At 37.4% G+C, this 12,310-nt stretch overlaps 1 protein-coding gene across 10 annotated transcripts in view; it reads left to right on the plus strand.

Moving 5' to 3' along the window:
• BCAS3 (BCAS3 microtubule associated cell migration factor) overlaps positions 1 to 12,310 on the plus strand; it is a 598,224-nt gene that overhangs the window by 226,913 nt on the left and 359,001 nt on the right. The gene's annotated exons all lie outside the window — the stretch shown is intronic.

Below are 12,310 nucleotides of genomic sequence, written 5' to 3' on the forward strand. Positions count from 1 at the left end.
TGAGAAAACCCCAGTTTAAGAACATCATAGTCAACTTTCTGAAAAGCAAAGTAAAGAGCAAATCTTGAACATAGCCAGAGGAAAATAACCCCTTGTATACAGGGAAATACAATCTCAACAAACAAGTCACTTCTCATCAGGAACCATGGAAGTCTGAAGGCAGTGGAATAGCATGTTTAGAGGACTGAAAGAAAAAAATACAGATGATCAAAAATTCTCCGTCCAGCAATAGTATCATTCAAGAATGAAGGAGTGAGAAATAAGGCCAGTGCATTGACAATAAAAATTATGCTAAAGGGAAATGATACCAGAGTAAACTTGGATCTTGTACAAGTAATGAAATATTTGAGAAATGATCAGTTTCTAATTGGAAAGGATGATTTTTCCTGTTTAAAAATTTTTTTTAATTTAAATTCATTTAGCCAACATACAGTCCATCATTAGTTTCAGATGTAGAGTTCAGTAATTCATCAGTTGCATAAAGCACCCAGTGCTCAACACATCACATGCCCTCCTTAATGCCTATCACCCAGTTGCTCCCCATTTTAAATTTATTTAAAAATATATAGGAATGTTAAAATTATAATATTTATGTATAAGAAATTTTAATATTATTTTCTGGGGATTATATCATGTGTACATGTAATATGTATGGTAAGTATAGCATAATGGACCTAGAGTGCTGAGGTGGAAGCAGATACATGGAACTATACTGTTTCAAGGTTTGACATGCTGTACCTAAAAAGACAATAATGCAGTTAACAAGGATTTCTAAAAAATGTTCAGTTAATTCAAATTAGGCAGACAAGGAGGAATAGAGGCACAAGAAACAGGATAAACAAAACCCAAATATTAAATGGTACATCAAAATTCAACCATAGTATAATAATTATATTAAATATTACTGTATTCTGCAAGCTGGTGCAGCCACTCTGGAAAACAGTATGGAGGTTCTCACAAAGTTGAAAAATAGAGCTACCCTATGACCCAGCAATTGCACTACTGAGTATTCACCCCAAGGATACAAATGTAGTGATCCGAAGGGGCACCTGCACCCCAATGTTTATAGCAGCAATGTCCACAATAACCAAACTATGGAAAGAACCTAGATGTCCATCAACAGATGAATGGATAAAGAAGATGTGGTATATATATACAATGGAATATTATGCAGCCATCAGAAAATGAAATCTTGCCATTTGCAATGGTGTGGATGGAACTAGAGGGTATTACGCTAAGTGAAATAAGTCAATCAGAGAAAGACAAGTACCATATGATCTCACTGATGTGAGGAATTTGAGAAACAAGACAGAGGATCATAGGGGAGGGGAGGGAAAAATGAAACAAGACGAAACCAGAGAGGGAGACAAAGCATAAGAGACTCTTAATCTCAGGAAACAAACGGAGGGTTGCTGGAATGGAAGGGGGTAGGAGGGATGGGGTGGCTGGGTGATGGACATTGGGGAGGGTATGTGCTATGGTGAGCGCTGTGAATTGTGTAAGACTGATGAATCACAGTACCCCTGAAACAAATAATATATTATATGTTAATAAAATAAATTAAAAAATAAATAAATACTACTGTATTCTAGTCTAAAGGAATTACCTATTAGAGATTCACTTTGCATATAGATACATTAATATGATGATAGTACAAGCATGTTAAAAGATATATCACGCAAATAATAAATACAATAATGTTGAAAATTCAGCCATATTAATATCAAGTAAAATAGGTTAAGACAAAGCCTATTTCTAGAGATCTTTCATAATATCCAAGAGTCAAATTATCAGGAAGATTTAAAATATGCACACCTAAAACTGAGTTTAACAATACTTTCTCAATATGTGATAGAACAAATAAGGTGAAAAAGGTCAAATATCTGAGAACCATATCAACCATTTTGTCTTAATAGGTAAGCAACTAATCTGTAGTATACTTACGTATATACTGTATGTTATATATATACTATATTATATATAATAGTATATTATTTTATATATATTATAGTATAATATACTACACTGTATTATAACACACCTTCAATATGTTTATGCTTTTCAACTATGACATCATATATATTCTAAGTGGTTATGAAACAGCGGATAATATGTGGGATGTAAACCCCGGACAAACATTTATTATTGATGTAAAGTTGGGAATCACACTGCAGAGCAGGGCAGTACAGTCTTGATGAGCAGCTTGATTCTAGTCCTTCCCATCAGTGGATGGAATCTTACCTTGGGTGGGAGTGACCCAGATTGTTCAGTCACTAGCCGTGATTTGTCTGTGCAGGTCCTAGCCCTAAAAGAAGGGATGTCTGCAATCTGCCAGTATGTAGTCTTCCTCACGGCAAGCCACACTAGGTTTGGCTAGGCCATTGGCAGCTCCCAGTGTGTCAGCAGTACTGTTTAGAGCAGGGTCCGCAAACTTTTTCTGTAAAGGGCTAGTAGTAAATATTTAAACTCTGCATTGTATATATTCTCTGTACTCACCTTTGCCATCACAGTACAAAAACATCATAGATGATACGTAAACCCACAGCTGTGGTGGCCCATCAATCAAAACAGAAGTGACAGCTTTCCATTATTCTACTGTGCTGATCGGGCTTTACTTCATTTGTCCCAGCAGAGTTTTTGCTGGGGTTGTGCAGCTGCCGCAGGCTGGTGGACACCATCGGCCTTCATCTTAGCAAAGCCGTCAGGGAATCAGGCACAGGCGTTCAGAGGAAGTTCTGTGAACCAAGGGTCTGTTGAACAAGTGGTGTTGCTTTAGGCAGTGGAGTAGCTGATAAAGTAGCTGTAAAGACAAGATGCTTCTAGGGCCAGGCTGGAACGTACTGTGGAACATACCATTTCTATTTGACTACCAAGCTCTGTTGGGCCCTCACCAACATGTTCACCGTCAAATTTGAGTTGACCCAACCCAGTGTTGGTCTGGAAAATCACAAGGCCTCCTGGGTCAGTTGTTCGTTTACTGGAATTGAATAGCAGGTTAGGAGCCACCCTCTGAAAAAGGGAGTGTATTTGGTTGCTGGATCAGGCAGGTGGCGATGTTGTACTGGGCTAACACCTGAGTACTTCAGCAGCCATTAAGTCACTACCTTTTTCCTGCTGGGATTCTATTGTTTCTATTGTATAACATGGGAAGGAACTGGAAGCCTAAGAGGTGGTCTGTTGTGCGCTTTCCCCATTATCATTTCAGTCTGCATGGCAGAGGATATACCCTCTGACACTTAGAAGCATGTGAGTACAATCAGTTGAACCATTAATATCAGTTATACATTTATCAGGAGAAGCACAGCAGTAGTCCTCCTACCAGGTCACTTTAGCTTCTCTTCCCTACTGCAGACTTTGCTGACATGTCCTTCCAGGGTATTCTCCGCCCCATCCCCCGCCAGGACGTGGACTACTTTTCCCTACAGGAGAACATGGACTCATGTATTTAATGTGCACATGTCCGTTGTTCTAGTAACAGCTGCCAGGCGGTCACATTATCCTCCGTCTTGTTGGCAGGGGAGGCTGGCCTGTCGATACTCGGAGGGCAACCAGAAGTGTTGGCCTTTCTCTCACTTGGCCAAGTGATTGTTCCCCAGGGTGGGTGCCACTTATTTCCCCATGGCCGGTAGTGCTACTTGCCAGCATCCAGTGAGTGTCCAGGCATCACCACCCCTTTGTTTTCTGCCCACACTCTCAACACTGCCAAGTTTCACCTGTGCAGCCTCTGGCATTTTGGTTACCCCCCATCCTTGTTACCCCTCAAGGTGAGATCACAGCAGGAGCCAGCCATATTAGCTTGCTGGTTCTGTGGTGTGTGTGAAGCATCATATTCACTTTATTTTTAGTTCAGATTTTTATTGAAATAATTGTAGATTCATATGGACTTGTAAGAAATAGTACTAAGAAATCTCGTGTACTCTTGATCCAGTTTATCTCAGTGGGTAACATTTTGCAAAACTAGAGTATATCACAACCAGGATATTGACATTGGTACCATCCCCGATCTTTTTCAGATTTCACTAGATTTACTTATACTTGTTTGTGCATTTGTGTGTGTGGAAATGAGTGTGTATGTGTGTGTTTAGGTATACAGTTTAATCACCTGTGTAGGTGTGTGTGTCCATGAGGATACTGAACAGTTCCCTCACATTGCCCTTTTGTAAGTAGACCTAACTCACACAGGTTGTTCACACATTCACCTGGACCATTTACAGTTTGGGGCTATAATGAATATGTTACGTGAACATCGTTTTCACTTCTCTGGCGTAGATGCCCAACAGTGTAGTTGTTGGTTCAGATAGTAATTTCAGGCCACTTATTAGCATTAGCTCATTTTTTAAGTTTTGGCACTTAGAAGAGTGTAAAACATGTAAGAAGCTTTCCATAAATATTTACTGACTAAATGAATGATTATGAAGAATTCATAGTGCGAGGGAGTGGGCAGATAGGCTAGAGGGTATGTGTGGATTATCCATCTTCAACACATTTCCATTCTAAGCAACTTATTCCCAAGCAAACTTTTATTGCCATTAACCTTGTCATGATAGTCAGAATTACAGCATTTTAAATGGAAGTATCTGTATCGATTTTGAAGGATAAAATTTGTTGAAATGTTGTGTTGGGCATGTCTCTAGAACTCGTATGTTAATTCTTAAGCAAATAGCTTTTTTCACATATTTTCCTGTAAGTTTTCATTAAATATAACATCATCTGAGGGCTTGGACCTTGCCAGTTAATTTTTGCTATATGGGACTTGTCTTTATGGCTTTGGTTGCCATTCTTACAGGCTTCTGAAATTATAATAGTCTTGGATTGTAGACTTTTTATCCAAGTACTGTCTGCTTTTGGGTTTTCTTTCCTTTTTTTTTTTAAAGAGAATTCTTAAAGAGAATTGGAGAGCAAATTGCTATTTGAATCATTAGGCATATGTTTGGCTACAGAAAGAAAATCACATTTAACGATGGTTTTAAAAAATCAGGGTTTATTTTTGTCACATTATAAGAAGGCTGTTGCTGGTTTGGTACAGTTGTTTGGCAATGTTTTTGTGACTTTTTTGTTCTTTTCCTTGTGATGGCTTTATATAATTGCCATTCTTGTGGGCATCATTTCTGAATTCAAGGCACTAAGATGGGGAGTATGGACAGCTCAGTGATGTTAATTTCTTATATCAGGAAGCGAATACTTTCCCAGAATCCTGCAATAGCATCCTGCTTCTGTCTGACTGATCACAGCTGTGTCAACACTTCCTGTCGGAGAAGCTGGGCTAGCACGTATGAAGCACCTGGTGTCGGGTGAGGGAGGGAAGGTTGGAGATGGGTGTTCGATTTGCCATCTACTAGTCATATCCATATATCCATCACTACAATCAATCTACACAACATTTTCATCATCCCAGAGAACTTCCTACAGCTTTTTTCAGTTTTCTGCCTCACTCTTACCCTAGGCAATCATTGATATTACTTTGTTTTTTAAAAAAAATATCTTTTTAGGGGCACCTGGGTGGCTCAGTTGGTTAAGCGACTGCCTTTGGCTCAGGTCATGATCCCAGGGTCCTGGGATCGAGCCCCGCATCGGGCTCCCTGCTCAGGGGGAAGCCTGCTTCTCCCTCTCCCACTCCCCCTGCTTGTGTTCCCTCTTTCGCTCTCTCTCTGTCAAGTAAATAAATAAAATCTTTACAAAATGTATCTTTTTATGCTTTCTAACATTTGCTACAGAATTAGGGGGACTGCCATTTTTGGTCACTTTATTTTCTGGCTCTGTATTACAGACTTTAGGTTAGTGTCAGAGTCATTAGCTGAGTGTTCTGAAACTGCAGATTTCTTGGTCATGTCTCTCTCACCTCCCAATACCTGCAGAATCATAATCCTGAAGAGGGGACCAACTTATTTGTACTTCTTACAAGTTACTTAGGTGCTTCTTTTCACACTAAAGTTTGAGGAACTTTGCTTTAGATTTTAGGATGTTAAAATAATCCTAAACTTTGGGGCACCTGGGTGGCTCAGTTGGTTAAGTGTCTGACTCCTGATTTCGTCTGAGGTCATGATCTTGGGATTGTGAGATCGAGTCCTGAATTTGGCTCTGTGCTGGGTGTGGAGCCTGCTTGGGATTCTCCCTCTTCCTCTCCTCTCCCTCTGCCTCCTCCCTTTCTTTCCCTCTCAAAAGAAAAAAATAATAACCCTATACTTTTATCGCCTTTATTAGTTAATTGGGTTTTGGTGGTGAATTTGTGGCATAAATTGGAGCCCTGTAAAATGCTGATTTCTATATCTTAGATGCTTAAATGGGGTACCACTTAATTCTGGTGCTCAAATACTCTTGTGTCATATGTAATTTGAATTCAACCTGTTTTGTGAATTAAATATACATTTGGGGTGGGGTTTTTTTAGTTTTGATAAAATGGACATAATTGTTCTTTGTGAGTGTATGTCTGCTATATTGGATTTGGTTACTCCAAATATCGTTGTTTTGGATTATTAAATCAATAAAATACTTAAGGATAATTCAGTTTGTCAAAAAATATTTGTATAAATTAGAATTATTGTAATATAGCTACATTATATTTTAAGGAACAAATATATTAGCTTTCTAGAGGCCTAATGGTTTCTGATAGCCAAATTTTACATCATTATAATAAAAAACAAGTGTGAGATGTTAACAATATTCCAAACAATACAGGAACCATTTAATGAACAATAAGCTATATAACCTAATACAAATTTGCAAAACATTTAATTAAGCAGTATAATTAAGTATTTTTTTTTTAAAGATTTATTTATTTATTTGGGAGAGCGAGAATGAGAGAGAGTACATGAGAGCGGGGAGGGTCAAAGGGAGAAGCAGGCTCCTCGCTGGGCAGGGAGCCCGATGCGGGGCTCCATCCCAGGACCCCAGGATCATGACCTGAGCCGAAGGCAGTTGCTTAACCAACTGAGCCACCCACGCGCCCAAGCAGTCTGTATTTTTTAAATTCATATCCCATTAGTTAAGAATCCTGACATTTGTATACTTAAAAGCTCTAAATTGATTACAGTGAGTGTCTAATGAGGAGTCCCATACTACTTCAGGTACTCTGCTTGATTTTTTTCTATCATTTTATGCCACACTTCTTTGCTGAATGGAGGGAAACTTAATAAGAACATCTGGTTATAGTGTTTCCCCATATTACCCCAACCCCAGATATGAAGTGAGCCAAGATGGGCACAGATAAAATGCTAGCTTAGCTTCTAAGCAGTTGCTTATCTTCTTTTGAGCCTAGAACAATAGAGACATCTCAGAGAACTAAAGGGCAGTTAAATGAAACTACAAACTATAAAAAGAGGTTATAGAACTTACCTCTCAGTGAACTAACTAGTTTTTTCATTTTTTTAACAGCTTTATTGAGACATAATTCACATACATAATTCACATACATAATTCACATACAATTTTGTGGTTTTTAGTATACAGACTTGTCTATCAATCACTATTTTATTTTATTCCAGAACATTTTCATCCCCCCAGAAAGAAACCTGGTTACCCATGAGCGGCTACTCCCCCTTCTATTCTCCCTGGCCCTCGGCAATTGTTAACCTATTTTCTGTCTCTATGGATCTGCTTATTTTGTCCATTTCATATAAATGGAATCAGATAACAGTAGCCTTTTCTGTCTGTCTTCTTTCATTTTACATCGTGTTTTCAAAGTTCATTCATGTTGTAGCATGTATCAGAACTTTATTGCTTTTTGTACCTGAATAATATTCCCTTGTATGTATAGACCACATTTTTTCCACTTACTAGTTGATAGACATTTGGGTTGTTTCCACTAAGGAAAGTGGAATACTGCTGTGAACATTAGTGTGTAGGTTTCTGTTTGAACATGTTTTCAGTTCTCTTGGGTATCTAAGGATGAAAGTCTATGTTTAGCTTTTAGAGGAATTCCAAGTGGCTGCACTGTTTTCTTTTTTCCCAGCAATGTATGAGGGCTCAAGTTTCTCTACATCCTCATCAACACTTATTTTATCTTTTTTTTATAACCATTCTTTTCAGTATGAAGAGGTATCTCATTGTGTTTTTAATTTACATTTCCCTAATGACTAAAGATGTTGAGCATCTTTTCATGTGCTTTTTGGCCATTTCTATATCTTCTTTGGAAAAATATTCAATTTTTTTTTTGCTTATTTTTAATTGAATTATTTGTCTTTATGTTGTTGAGTTGAAAGACTTATTTAAGTATTTTACATGCTGGACCCTTATTCAGTCGTATTATTTGGAAATTTTTTCTCATAGTCTGTGGTTGTATTTTTATTTTTTTGATAGTATTCTTTGATGCAGGAAAGTTTTGAATTTTGAGTAAGTACAATTTATCTACTTTGTCTTTTGTTGCTTGTAGGGGTCTTAAGTGAGAGTCCAGTTAGGAGTCTAGTGTAGTAATCTGTTGAAGTGATGATAGTGGTTTAGTCTATGTTGTTAGCAGTGAAAACAGAGATGTTTGAACAGAGTAGGGATGTATTTTTATGGTAATTATGATAATTACAGCAAACATCTTCGTTCAGTGCTTAAGTGATAGGCAGTGTTCTAAGTGCTTTACATGGTCATTCATTAAACCTAAAACCCCATGAGACTTGCATTATTGTTCCCATTTTGCAAATGAAGAACCATAAGGCAGAGAGTTGTTAACTAAAGTTTCTGTGGCTGTGTAGCTAGTGATATATTTCCCATTACATGCTACCTGTAGGGAAAGCCTGTAATCACATGTAAAGGCTTTAGACTTATAGTGCTGTTTCCGTGTGTTTTCACGATCTTGTATAATATTGAAGTTTAATGATTATTTTATATTTCAAATTGGTTACTCTTATCCAGTGAAAAATATGTGTATGTGCATGCACATGTCTTTATGTATCTATATTTGTGTTTATGTGATATATATATATACACACACATACATACACACATATATACTCATAAATATACACATAAGTATCTGTACATACCTGTCTATGCATTGAGACGTCCAGGGTAATTTGAAATAGTTGTCTCTGAGTTGTGGGGTTTATGTGTGTATGTGTGATTTTTTTTTTCAACTCAGATGACTTTCTCTAGTAGTTATGTATTAATGTTGAATTGAATACTGCTATATTCACCTTGAAGACAAAACAGAATGTCTGGCTTGCTGTTGAATTTAGAAAAGAACTATAATCTCATTGGTCTCATGTTCCTAACTAGTATCTTGCATGGATTCTTCTTATGGGGAAGGCTTTCTTTGTAGTTTTCCCTCTTTTTTACTGTGTAGTATCTTAAAAACCATAGGAATAATATTGACCTGAGAGTCTTACTGTGTTTTTGACTTTGACTTTAGATTTCCAAGGTCCTTTCTGCTTTGAAGTTTATGATGATTTGACAAGTTTACATTTACTACCATGGTGGTGGTATAAAACGGGTCAGCAAACTGTGGTCCATTGGCCATATGTGGCCCTCTGTCTGTTTTTGTACATCTTGTGAGCCAAGAATGGTTTTTATAAACATATAAAGCCTTGGGATCTATTTGATGATAATAATGCTAGCTTCGAACCCCAAATAAACAAAATATTATCTCCTATAAAAAAGATTCCATTCTTCTTATTTAGTAGACTTACATTACAACAAATTCTATTCAGTAAAAATTTTGTCAAAATTTATTTTCTTATTATTCTAAGTACCTACATAGTATCCTTGGTTTTGCTTTCTTGCCTGCAAAGCCTAAAATTTTACTCTCTGGCCCTTTACTGAAAAGGTTTGCTGACCCTTGTTCTGGAAGAAACCTGTATTTGTCCCATGTTCACATTCATTCTCTGCTCCAGCTTCATAGCAGTTTGAAATGCTAAGTCAGAGCCATATGGTCTATCTTTTGCTGTCCAGATCTGCTTGGATTGGGTCAGTTTCTGAGTTCAGGATATAGTAAATAATTCTTAAAAATCACAATTACCTAAATATGCTTGCTTCCTAAATTTGAGGGTAGGTATTTGGATAGTACTTTTTTGATACTTGTACTTGTTTAGTTTAAACTTCTGTTTCTAACAATTGCCTGATGTGTACTTGGTAAATGTTATTTGCCATGGTATCTGGTACGGTAGCTCTAAACCAGAGATACACTTCCCAGGTAGCTTTCCTGTTTTGTGATGAGAAAATCTTTACTAGAAATATCACTCCAAAATTGAGGTCCAGAAATCATGCAGATGATGTCATCATTTTATTACTAGTTTGCCATTATATATAGTCTTTCTTGTCTTCAATAATGTAGGAAAAACCCCCCAACTTGTTTGATAACACCAACAGTTATATCGTTGTGCATTTTTGAGTAGGTCAGTTGTTATCCTCTGTGTTATTTAAAGGATTAAACTCTCTCTGTCCCTTGACAGCTAATATCTTCTCTGTTCATTTAAGTATCCTGATGTGTCCTCCAGGTCATAGAGCAGAATCACTTCTCTAAGTAAGCACTGAGGTGGCATTCTGTCTTCCTGCCTTGATACTGATTGTTAGCACCACTTCATATCAGAAGTATTTTTAAAATGAAAGAAGGAAACTTCTTTTCACTGACAGACCAGGAAGCAGTCTTGATTATAAGTGTTTTGGAACAAGGTTTTAGATAACGTGATTTAGTTGCACTGTGGATGGGACATAAATTACTCCATAGGTCTACAGGTGTTTTTTCTTTATATATTTGATTCTGGCTTATGTTAATGCATTTGGTAGTATGATATTAAACTTGTCTGGAACTGTTTTTCTTTTCTCTTGCTTCTGCTATTTACCCCCCTTTTTTTTTTTGGCCCGCTCCTTCCCTTTCTCTTTTCCGTAAGTCAGTTCAGCTGGAAGGCAACTGACTATAGGCCAGCTACGGAGGTAAAACACTTGTGGACTGGCTTTTTATTCATAATTCTAGAATCCCTGGGAGTTAAATTTGTCAGCTTTTAGGAGATTCTTTACTTATAACATTAACGCGTCATGAGGGCATATATCACAGTGATTGAAATGGACAGGCATGCAGTTGAATTTTGGGTTTATCCATGTAGCGATAATTTTGGTCTAGCAGTAGTCTAGCAATGAAGTATCTTTCTTGATCTATAAGACTACAGTTTTTTTTTTTTATTTCAAAGGTTCTGGGCTCTTTTAGAGACTTGTACTTTGATGTGTACTTATAGCTTTTGTTGGTGAAATATTTCTGAAATACCAGTCATGATTTTCATCTGAATTTAAGCTTATTTGAAGATCTAATGTATTGGAAAGTGTGGGCTTCTCTGACTGCTGAAGGAGTTTTACTTAGCTCATATTATAATGATAGCTAATATGCCACGGATTCATATATATGGGTATATACATATATACATTTTCTTTTTTTAATTTATTGACGAGAAAGAGAGCGAGTGCATGTGCACACAGAAGGAAGGGGCAGAGGGAAAGGCAGTGAAAATCGCAAGCCAGCATGGAGCCCCTCATGCGGCTCGATTCCAATACCCCAAGAGTGGGATGCTCAACCGACTGCGCCACCCAGGCGCCCCTACTTGACTTTCTTTTTTAAGGATAAAAGTAAATGGGGACATTTTTGTTCAAGTTGTTATCATTAGATTGATATCAAGATGAAAGTAGTAAATTAAGTTTGCTAATTTGAAAATAATGGAACTTCTGTATTCAGCGCCTGTTAAGTGTCATACAAATTAGGGAACTAACTTTCCCTAAATCAAGTCTGTGGCCAACCACTTGTTGTAAATAAAGTTTTCTTTTGAACATAGTTGCACTCATTCATTTACATATTTTCTATGGCTACTTTCATACTAGAAGGACAGAGTTGAGTAGTTACAGCAGAAAATAGAGACTGGATGGCCTGCAAAGTTTGCCAACCACTAGAGATATATGAGTTTTGTGTGTGTGGGGGGAGGGGGTGGGTAAGATTAGGGTGTTTTGATACCTTTTCTCTTCTGCATCCCACCTTTCTTCAGAGTCCTATATCCCTGACTACTGAAGGAACTTATTCATAATTTTCCTTCAGCTACCCTTATCCCACTGTAGATCCACTCCCCTACATTTCACTCCCAGAATCATCCTTCCCAAATTGAAATCTTGACTCCACTATTTCTTAAATAAAATCCAAATACCTCTTGCCCTGGCCTTTGCCAAGTCTGATGGTTTTTTTGGATATGCTGAACTAGTTGCTCATCATTTCCATCTTCTATCTATGCATTTATATTTAATGTAGAATATCTGAATATATCTAAATTGGAGTGCCTTCTCTCCTTCTCTGTAAAGTATATCCTACATCAAAACTTATTTCTAGAATCCAGGCCCTTCCTACACCTCCAAC

The sequence above is a fragment of the Mirounga leonina genome, unplaced genomic scaffold (assembly GCF_011800145.1).
Source record: "Mirounga leonina isolate KUSES-001 unplaced genomic scaffold, KU_Mleo_1.0 Mir_200, whole genome shotgun sequence".
NCBI lineage: Eukaryota > Metazoa > Chordata > Mammalia > Carnivora > Phocidae > Mirounga > Mirounga leonina.